Below are 11526 nucleotides of genomic sequence, written 5' to 3'. Positions count from 1 at the left end.
CAAAGCAAACCGACCCTTTCTGTATTTTCTAAATTCTAAATTTTGACCCTAAAAAGTATTTTCTGTTGGAAATCTTGTATTATAAAATGCAGAAAATTAAACGAAAATAAACGAAGCAGTAAACCGGGCTTGTGTTTAACACAATTCCCTTAAACAGATTCTCGGTCTGTTCTCAGGGTACTCCGGTTCGAAACAGAATCGGTGCTCTGCCGGACTCGGGCACTTGCCTGAAACGAAATCGGAAATAACAATGTTGCAGTAGGAAGAAGATGAAGTGTGTTTGTTTTTTTGGTGTGTCTACAAATGAAGAATGTCATGGTATTTATAACCAAGAGTCATAACCATATAATCAACTCTTAGTTATGACCATTAAAGAATATTAAATAATAATAATACTCATCCAATAACCATTATCAAAAAGAATTGAAACTGAAACACAATAATCATAATCATTATGATTATTAATGGTATTGACTAGACCAACATATTTTTGAATTTCAAAACCGAATTCAAAAAATCGTCTGACGCGGGCTCGGGTTTTCGGAGTTGCATTCGTGTCTGCGGGATGTGCGGGCACGCACGAGTTCGATGAATTTCTAGTCCAGAAATCCAAATTTGCAACCCCCCAGCGCGCGCATAGAACTTGTGGTAAAACATGTTACAAAGAATTCAAATGGGTGTAAGGGCTCCACCTTATAAACCATTAATTATTTTGTTCCCAATCCGATATGGGACAAACATTTACCACTTCCACCACTTCCTTCATTCACACACTTAAAACTTCCAACAATCCCCCACATGAATGGAGGTCGAAACAACAATATTATTCCGATTAGATTTCAACAATTGAATCTTGCATACAATAGGTAGGTGTTATCCTTTGAACCTTTGCTTATGAAGCATACTTAGCCCACTGGCTCTGAGTAGACAGTGATGTCTTTGAACTCGTCTGCCGTTTGTGTAGACGACAATATACTTCACACAAGACTCTCCTTGACAAAGTCAAGTCCTCATAGTTATGTTCGTTATGGTCATGAACATGCGCCTGGTTCTGCAAGAGCTATTAAGTATTGTGCCCAACAACACCCTTCGAAGCGACCCCACTTCTCTCTCACATAGGTGATTCACCATATATGACTACCTTGGTCGAATCATTAAAAGCCATATGCTTAGCCTCACACTTGTCACTTTTAGGAATGGACTAGGAAGGTTACCTTGCTACGTGGTAAACACCCTTTTAAAATTGTAGGGTTATCCCCCCCCCCACACAGTGACCGCACTAATTCATACAAGTAGGTTTTCCTATTGAACTCAACTCTTGGGATCTCCAGTCTGTTGAGTTAGGTTTCCTTCGCATGAACTTTAATTTTTCAAGGGCTTCAGTCCCATTCCCATGGACGACTTCTGAACTAACTCTCTACTTAGGCCTTTTGTTAGCAGATCCGCAATATTATCCTTTGACTTCACGTAGTCAACAGTGATAATTTCAGTAGATATTAGTTGTCGTACCGTATTATGTCTACGTCTAATATGTCTATTCTTACCATTATACATTGTGCTATGAGCTCTGCCAATTGCCGATTGGCTATCACAATGTATACAGATGGCCGATGTCGGCTTAGGCCATCTTGGTATATCCTCAACAAATTGACATAACCATTCTGCCTCTTCGCCCGCTTTATCTAGGGCGATGAATTCTGATTCCATCGTGGATCTAGCTATAACCGTTTGTTTAGACGATTTCCACGATATAGCAGCACCTCCAAGTGTGAATACATACCACTTGTTGCTCTAGAATCATTCGTGTCAGATATCCAATTTGCATCACAATGTCCTTCGACAACTGCAGGATATTTGTTATAATGTAACCCGTATTCTCTAGTGTATCTTAGGTACCGAAGCAACCGAATCACACAATTCCAATGACTTGAACTTGGGTTGCTTGTGTATCTACTTAGATTGCTCACAGCATATGCTAGTCGGGTCTAGTGCAACTCATAAGATACATCAAACTGCCAATAATTCTTGAGTATTCCAACTGGTTAACGGGTTCACCTCTATTCTTAGCTAGATGTTGACTCGTGTCAATGGGAGTTCTAGCTACAATAGAGTCATTCGCATTAAACTTCTCAAGAATTTTGCTCACGTAATGGGATTGACTTAAAACAAGTCCGTTTTGGGTTCGTGTGATTTTAACTCCCAAAATCACATCCGCAAAACCCATGTCCTTCATGTCAAATCTTGCTTTTAGCATGTTCTTTGTGGACGTTATGATTTTGTCATCACTTCCAGCAATGAGCATATCATCTACGTATAAACACAAAATGACATATCCATCGGATGTGTCCTTCACGTATACACATTTGTCACATTCATTGATTTTGAACCCAACATCAAGCATGACATGATCAAACTTTTGGTGCCATTGTTTAGGAGCTTGTTCCAATCCATACAAGGATTTCACAAGTTTACATACTTTCTTTTCTTGCCCAACGGCTATGAAGCCTTTGGGTTGTTCCATGTAAATCTCTTCCTCTAGATTTCCATTCAAGAAAGCCGTTTTTACATCCATTTGGTGAACTTCCAAGTTTCTGATGGCGGCAATGGCAAGCACCAACCTTGTAGATGTTATTCGCGTAACCGGCGAATATGTATCAAAGTAATCTAAACCTTCTCGTTGTTTATATCCTTTGATCACCAGCCTTGCCTTATACTTATCGATGGCGCCATCAGGTTTCATCTTCTTTTTGAAGATCCATCGATATCCTAGTGGTTTACACCCTTGAGGAAGATCCACTAGTTCCCACGTATGATTTTGTAAGATAGAATCTATCTCACATTTGATGGCCTCCCTCCACTGAGGTCCTTCAGAGCGATACGTTTGAGGTTCCTCTTCTACCATGTAGGTAAGGAAATCAGGGCCAAAGGATTTTTCAGTCCTTTGCCGTTTGCATTTTCTGATTTCAACCTCCTCTATCTCAGATTGTTCCCGAGGTTCATCTCCAGTACTCTCGTTTTGAATACTTTCCTCAATCGGTCTAGAATAGCTCGGTTTTCTTTTTTCCAAACATGGGAACTTATATTCAAACCATGATGCATCCTTTGCTTCTATTATGGTGCCATTGTTTATTCCGGGATTCTTGGAATTATGCACAAGAAATCGATATGAACAACCGGGAAGGGTATATCCTATAAATACACAATCCACGGTTTTGGGTCCTATTAGTAGGCATTTTGGTGGAGTCACCACTACCTTGGCTAGGCACCTCCACACTCTCAAGTATTTATATGGTGGTTTAATTCTCGTCCATAACTCATATGGAGTTAGATCTTTCTTTTTATTCGGTATCATGTTTAAGACATAATTAGCCGATAAGATTGATTCCCCCCACATGTCCGGGCTTACCCCAGAACTTATCATCATGGCATTCATCATTTCCTTTAAGGTTCGGTTCTTACGTTCCGCTATGCCATTTGATTTAGGGGAGTAAATAGGCGTGACTTCATGTATGATTCCTTCTTTTTCACACAAGTCAATACAAGGTGAAACATACTCACCTCCTCGGTCACTCCTTACTCTTTTAATTTTTCGCTTTAGTTGATTCTCAACTTCGGCTTTAAATAAGATAAACTTATCAATAGCCTCGTCCTTACTCTTAAGTAAGTAAACATAGCAATATCTTGTACTATCATCAATGAACGTGATAAAGTACTTGTTCCCACCACGAGTAGGAATTGCTTTTAGATTGCACACATCGGTGTGAATAATCTCGAGGGGTTCGGTAAATCGTTCAATCTTTTTGAATGACGATCTCGTTTGTTTTGATTCGACGCAAGTTTCACATTTATTATTTGAGTCGATATCGAATGTTGGTATGCATTTAAGTTTAATCAAACGTCGAATGGAATTAAAATTAACATGACCTAGTCTACCATGCCAAACATTAGAAGACTCAAGCATATAAGCAGAACTAGTAGCATTCTAATTCATATTGTTAAACACGGTTACATTCAACTTGAACATACCATTAAGGGCATAGCTCTTACCAACATACACACCATTTTTGGTCAACACGACTTTATCAGACTCAATCACCATTTTGAACCCAAACTTGTTCAACTATCACCCCGACACAAGATTCTTACGAATTTCGGGAACATACAACACATTTGACAAAGTGAGTTCTTTTCCCGAAGTCATCTTCAAAACCACATTCCCCTCACCTTTGACTTCGGCCGTAGATGAGTTTCCCATAAACACCTTTTCTCCATTAGTCACCTCTTTGAAAGTGCTAAAGAGACTTTTGTCAAAACACACATGACGGGTAGCCCCTGTATCAACCCACCAATCTTTGTTATTTTTTCCAACCAAGTTAACTTCGGTGACCATAATCGAGAGGTTCGTGACCACCGCAACGAGGTTCTCAACCTCACGAACCATGTTAACTTGTCGAGCATTTTCTTTCTTTGGAAGCTTGCACTCATTGGCCCTATGGCCTTGCTTTCCACAATTGTAGCAAGTTCCTTGGAACTTCTTTTTCTTCCCAACTCTTCCCTTAGGACCAAGGTTGAAGCCTTTCCTATGATTTTTCTTTCCACCATTTTTACCCTTTGAAGATTGGCCATGTTCAACAACATTGGCCTTTGTTGTTCCGGGACCGTCAATTCTTTTTAGTGCAATTTTATTGTCTTCTTCAAGACGAAGACGAACAACAAGATCTTCAATGGTCATCTCCTTTTGCTTATGCTTTAGATAGTTCTTGAAATTGACCCAACTTGGTGGTAGCTTTTCAATGATACAAGCAACTTGGAATGTCTCACTAAGAGACATCCCTTCCGCATGAATATCATGAAGAACAACTTGCAAATCTTGGACTTGACTCATAAAAGTTTTTGAGTCTATCATTTTAAAGTCCAAAAACTTAGCCACCACGAATTTCTTAGTACCCGGCATCTTCGGTTTTGTATTTGCGGTACCAACGACTCCCATAATTCTTTGGCAGTCTTGGCCTTACAATACACGTTATAAAGTGCATCAACCATGTCATTCAAGACATAGTTCCGGCACAAGAAATCCGAATGATTCCAAGAGTGAACCGCGCTCACTGACAGCGCCTCCGTTGCCCCTTCATCAACATGAGGAACATTTTCAGTCAAGAACCTCGCAAGGTTCAAAGTGGTCAAATAAAAGAACATCTTTTGTTGCCACAGTTTGAAATTCACACCGGCGAACTTTTCCGATTTCTCAGCATGAGACGGGATAGCAGGAGGTAGCGGAGCGATGGCAGAAACGTTAGCACTCATGGGTTGGGATTCCATTCTGGAACGAAATACAAGAATAATAATAAGTAATCTGTTTAAGTTTGTTGGAAATCTTGTATTATAAAATGCAGAAAATTAAACGAAAATAAACGAGCAGTAAACCGGGCTTGTGTGTAACACAATTCCCTTAAATAGATTCTCGGTCTGTTCCCAGGGTACTCCGGTTCGAAACAGAATCGGTGCTCTGCCGGACTCGGACACTTGTCTGAAACGAAATCGGAAATAACAATGTTGTAGTAGGAAGAAGATGAAGTGTGTTTGTTTTTTTTGGTGTGTCTACAAATGAAGAATGTCATGGTATTTATAACCAAGAGTCATAACCATATAATCAACTCTTAGTTATGACAATTAAAGAATATTAAATAATAATACTCATCTAATGACCATTATCAAAAAGAATTGAAACTGAAACACAATAATCATAATCATTATGATTATTAATGGTATTGACTAGAACAACATATTTTGAATTTCAAAACCGAATTCAAAAAATCGTCTAACGCGGGCTCGGGTTCTCGGAGTTGCATTCGTGTCCTCGGGACGTGCGAGCACGAACGAGTTAGATGAATTTCTAGTCCAGAAACCCAAATTTGCACCCCCCCTGCGCGCGCGTATAACTTGTGGTAAAACATGTCACAAAGAATTCAAATGGGTGTAAGGGCTCCACCTTATAAACCATTCATTATTTTTTCCCCAATCCGATGTGGGACAAACATTTACCACTTCCACCACTTCCTTCATTCACACACTTAAAACTTCCAACTTCCAATATTTTCTACCAGTGTAATATCATGGTAATCTAATGTTAATTGTTTAAAAGCAAGATGTTTCCAAGTTCATGTTGAAATCGGTTATGTACCTTGGTTTCCTTAACTTTTCAGCTAAAACCGCTTATTTTAGACATCTCGTTTAAAAGCCAAACGAGCCCAAACCGTGAAACCTAACCGGAACCAAACCGTTTCTGACGGTTTAGTTTGGTTTGGTTTAAGAGTTTTACGATTTGGTTTTGTTTTACAAAATAAAAAACCGTAACCAACGGTTTGGTTTACGGTTCAACCTAAAAACCTCGAAAACCGGACCGTGAACCCCCTACTCCATCTTGCTAACATAATCTCCTAATGATTACTTGTAAATCAGTTTTATAAAATACATTAGCAACAATTATTGGTTAACACACTGACACTAAACCATTTGTATAAACCTTTAGCTTTAATGTAACAACTCAGCGGCCTTATAGATCGGTATAACAAATATATCACAAAGTTAAGCCCTAACGACCATATAGGCTGGCTCAATGATACTAAACGCGATGGGGTATGCCTACCCTTTGACGACATATGTATGGATCCAGGATCATGTATATCTAATTTGAAACAAAGCGAATACTAAAGTTTTAGGGCCCACTTTTTGACTCATTGAAACAACTTAATTAAATAGTTTAAAAGAGTTAGGGCGTATTCACCTTTTAATGAGTTGTTTAATTAACAAATTCTATGTATTTGATAAACGATTACCTCATACCAATAGTTGGAGAATAATAGTTTAATAATTTATTTATATCAAATGATCTAGTTTAAGACATTTAGTATGGTAAGATAGCTTTAAATCTTGATAATATATTTTGTAGTTAAACTATTACTTTAAACATGTAGTCTATAAAACCATACCTTTTGATATTGACATTTCTTCTTGTATTAGAAATCATCAAAATTCTACGTTTCTTTGTTTATAAAACTTTTTTGTTTCTTCCTTTAGAAAAAACAACTTTTGTTAAAAACTTTTCATTTAAAACCTTTATCGTACCTTAACAAGTTTAACAACTAGCTAGGAAGCGATGGTTATAACTTCTTTCTATCAAGTAGAACCGTCACGCTCTTCTAGATATGAGATCCGGGCTACTTGAAACCGAAACAATGCTAGAAGTGGTTTGGGTTTATAAGAGGGTGGAGAAATTCAAGTTTTGATGAATGAAAATAAACTCTCAAGTCTCTATTTAAGTGTTAGGAAAGCTTAATGATATACGCTTATTTGCTAGTCTTGTCATTTTTAACCACAATCCAAAACCCGACTAGCATAACTAATAAACCCGAACTTGAAAGTACCCGTACGCATGAAACCCGAAGTCGAATCTAACTAACCCGAACTAATACGAGTAGAGTATCGATTACTTTTAATAGGTTTTGGGTAAACATGAAAGACCCGAATAACACATTTGACTAAGTATTCTATATCATATGCTTAGCAATTCTATATTCAGTTATTATATCATATGCTTAGCAATTCAAAGAATTACCCAATTCCTTTTTTAATTCGCATATTATTGTTGGGTTTTAACAAGATTATCAAAGTGATAAAATCCCTATTTTACCAAAAACGCAGCGGATATAAAAGTTTTAAATCTTGTTAATATGATATGTATAAAACCAATTTTAAACATGCAAAACCCAAACCCGGATCCAAATACTAATTACACACTATCAAATACATGCATGTCACTATAAGTCCATGCATGTTACTACTACCTTTCAATATGACAAAACCGGGTGAAAGAGATGATGATTGAAAGGTAAGAACTTGAATATGGAAGCTCCTCAAGCTAGCATACCCCAAGCTTCAACAACACACCACTTCTAGCTAGGATTTGCACTTGAAATTTTCTTCTTCTTTTCTTATGTTGGATGAAAATACCCAAGAGAGGAAGAGAGAAAAGTTTACTTGGAAATTATGTGTGTTATGAAAGAATGAAAGAGAAAGACTTGGTTTTATTTAAAGGCATCTTTCTCTCCACCAATAATAACCATTGCATGTCTCCACTCACCTTGCATGTCTCCACTCAAACATATAATAATATTACATTTGAAAGAGTTATTATCTTTTTCTTTTATAAAACTTTAAACATATATATATATATATATATATATATATATCCATACATATATACTTTTATAAGTTTATAACTTATAACTTATAAAACCTATTATATGTTAAGACACATGCTTGGTTATTATTATTCACATATTGTTATTTAACCAACTTAAATAACACTATGTAATGTTCTTTCATAAAACATAAATCATCCATATGATTTGTTTATTACACAAGTACATTTTATTTAGAAACCCCTTTCCAAATAACTCAAGTGTTAATATTCATTTGTTATGATCACATCATATATGAACGAATATTATCGGTGTTTGTCTAGCTTGTTATTGGGTATGACCCGACTTGGATCATAACGTACTAGCCACATCAATTTAATATGTCTCTTGGGCAGACCGTGTCCAACAATCTCCCACTTGCACAAAATACATAGAAGATTGATGCAAGTAGCAAATACCGCCTAACTACAGTTTACTACCCCTAATACGTATGACGAAGTGCCATTTAATAACATCATCCCTTTCAAGTCCCATACTTGAAAATGATTTAGGTGAAACTATCATTTATCCTTTTGCCACAAATGTCATGTTAAATCCAGAAACACAGAGTGATCATTCTCTGTTGATTTAACTTGTCAGGCCTTAGACATTTAACTCTCAACGAATAAGAGGGACAAATCCCATATTGACTACATACGTCTCTCACTATCACCTTGTACTATACTTGAGCTTAGCCTTATGTACTGACATATTTCAGAGCAGCGAAGAACTAAGTCAAAGCATAATAGTCAATGAATATCAAGACCCAATATGTATCTCAGGTCGGAGGATACTATGAAGTTAGCCTTTACTTAAATTTACTTATGATTACAAATCCCAAGGATTCCATGCAGTAAAATTGAGAGCGGGTCAGTCCAATATTTATCCCATAAATATCTATGAACCTTGGCAGCAACCCTTTGCTATATTCATACCTCATGAATATCTACCAATCTAAGTTCATAATAGTCTTACTTTTACATTTGTTCCCACAAATATGAACGACTATGGACGTTTAGAATAATTCAAATTATTCACGGATTTAAACATACTAAAATGGAACATAACTCAAGAACATGACCATAACCAAAACCATATGATTGAGTTAAAATAAAATTGTTTCAATATCCAAATACAAATTTTGATCAAATCCAATCACTAGAATATCGAAGTCCTAAGGCGCAAGTATGACTCTCATGCTTCGGCCTTTCAAGGAGTTTCGTGAGTGGGTCCGCAATGTTTTGATCAGTGTGAACTTTGCGAATACATATCTTTCCCTTTTCAATTTCATCCCTTATGTAGTTGAATCTCCGCTCAATGTGCCTAGTCTTTTGATGTGCGCGGGGTTCCTTGATTTGAGCAATCGCACCCTCGTTGTCACAAAAGATCTCTAGGGGGTCCTGAATGGTACGAACCACTCCTAGATCGGCAATGAACTTTCTAATCCATGCAGCTTCATGAGCTGCCAGGGAGGCGGCGATGTATTCAGATTCAGTGGTGGATAAAGCTACCACGTCTTGTTTTGCACTCTTCCATGAGACAGCACCACCATTGAGAACGAAAACGTATCCCGATTGTGATCGAGAATCATCTCGATCATTTTGGAAACTCGCATCAGTGTAACCCTTTACAACGAGTTCCTCCTCACCAGAGCCATATATTAGAAACATATCCTTAGTCCTTCTAAGGTATTTCAATATGCTCTTAACAGCCATCCAATGGCTAGTTCCCGGATTTTGGTATCGACTTGTCATGCTCAAGGCGCATGACACATCCAGTCTAGTGCAAATCATGGCATACATGATGGATCCTATAGCAGATGCATATGGGATACCACTCATTTTTTCTTGCTCATCCTTTGAGCTTGGACATTGAGAAGCACTCAACATCGTTCCTCTTTGAATAGGTACCAAACCTTTCTTAGAGTTTTCCATCTTGAACCTTTTCAAGATCTTGTCAATGTATGCACTTTGATTCAAACCTATCAACCGCCTTGATCTATCCCTATAGATTCTTATTCCCAGAATATAGGCGGCTTCACCAAGATCCTTTATGGAAAAACAGCTTCCAAGCCAGGCTTTCACACCTTCCAAGGTTGGAATGTCATTTCCAAACAGTAATATGTCATCGACATATAATACCAGAAAGGTTATGATGCTCCCACTAGCTTTCTCATACACACAAGCTTCATCAGCGTTTTTTATGAATCCAAATTTCTTAACTTCATCATCAAAACGGTGATTCCAACTTCTGGATGCTTGTTTCAATCCATAGATTGATTTCTTCAACTTGCATACTTTGTTAGGATGTTGTGGATCGACAAAACCTTCAGGCTGAACCATATTTACATCTTCATTAAGATGCCCATTTAGAAAAGCAGTTTTGACATCCATTTGCCATATCACATAGTCATAATATGCGGCTATGGCAAACAATATCCTTATAGACTTTAGCATCGCCACGGGCGAGAAAGTTTCATCATAATCAACCCCTTGAGTTTGAGTGAAACCCTTTGCTACAAGTCTAGCTTTATAAGTATCCAAGTTTCCATGCATATCAGTTTTCTTCTTGAAAACCCACTTACTTCCAACCAGCTTGGAATTTAGAGGTGGAGCAACCAAGTCCCATACTTGATTATCATGCATGGATTGCATCTCAACATTCATGGCTTCTAGCCATTTGTCACAATCAGATTGCGACATTGCATCTCGGTATGTGGTGGGTTCATCCGAATCAACCATGTAGCATCCATCCATGAAAAATCCATATCTCTCAGGTGGGGTGCTAACTCTACCAGATTTGCGAATGTTTTGTGTGTTTTGATCAACCATTTGATCATCCTCAACAACCTCTTGTTGATTGCTAGTGTCAACCAAACGTGTATCGGCTTGTAGTTCTCGATCCTCTTCGAGTTCTAAAGTTCTATCAGTTCCTTCCATAAGGAATCTTCTTTCCAAGAACTTAGCCTTTCGAGCTATAAACACTTTATGCTCGCTTGGATTGTAGAAATAATATCCCATCGAATCCGTGGGATATCATACAAATATACACTTAGTGGATCGACATTCAAGTTTGTCAGGGGTGTAGATCTTAACATAAGCCTCACAACCCCATACCTTTAAATATGAAAATTTTGGAGCCTTTCCATGCCATATTTCAAAAGGTGTCCTATCCACTTTCTTGGTTGGTGCCATATTTAAAATACGGGTAGCAGAGATCACAGCGAAACCCCAAAATGATAGAGGTAATGAGCATCTAGCCATCATGGATCGAACCATGTCCAATA

The sequence above is a fragment of the Bidens hawaiensis genome, unplaced genomic scaffold, assembly GCF_021521415.1.
Source record: "Bidens hawaiensis isolate Kalapana, Puna unplaced genomic scaffold, B.hawaiensis_p1.1 tig00043403_1, whole genome shotgun sequence".
Taxonomy (NCBI): domain Eukaryota; kingdom Viridiplantae; phylum Streptophyta; class Magnoliopsida; order Asterales; family Asteraceae; genus Bidens; species Bidens hawaiensis.
The sequence above is the reverse complement of the archived record's forward strand: the minus strand, read 5'-3'. Positions refer to the sequence as shown.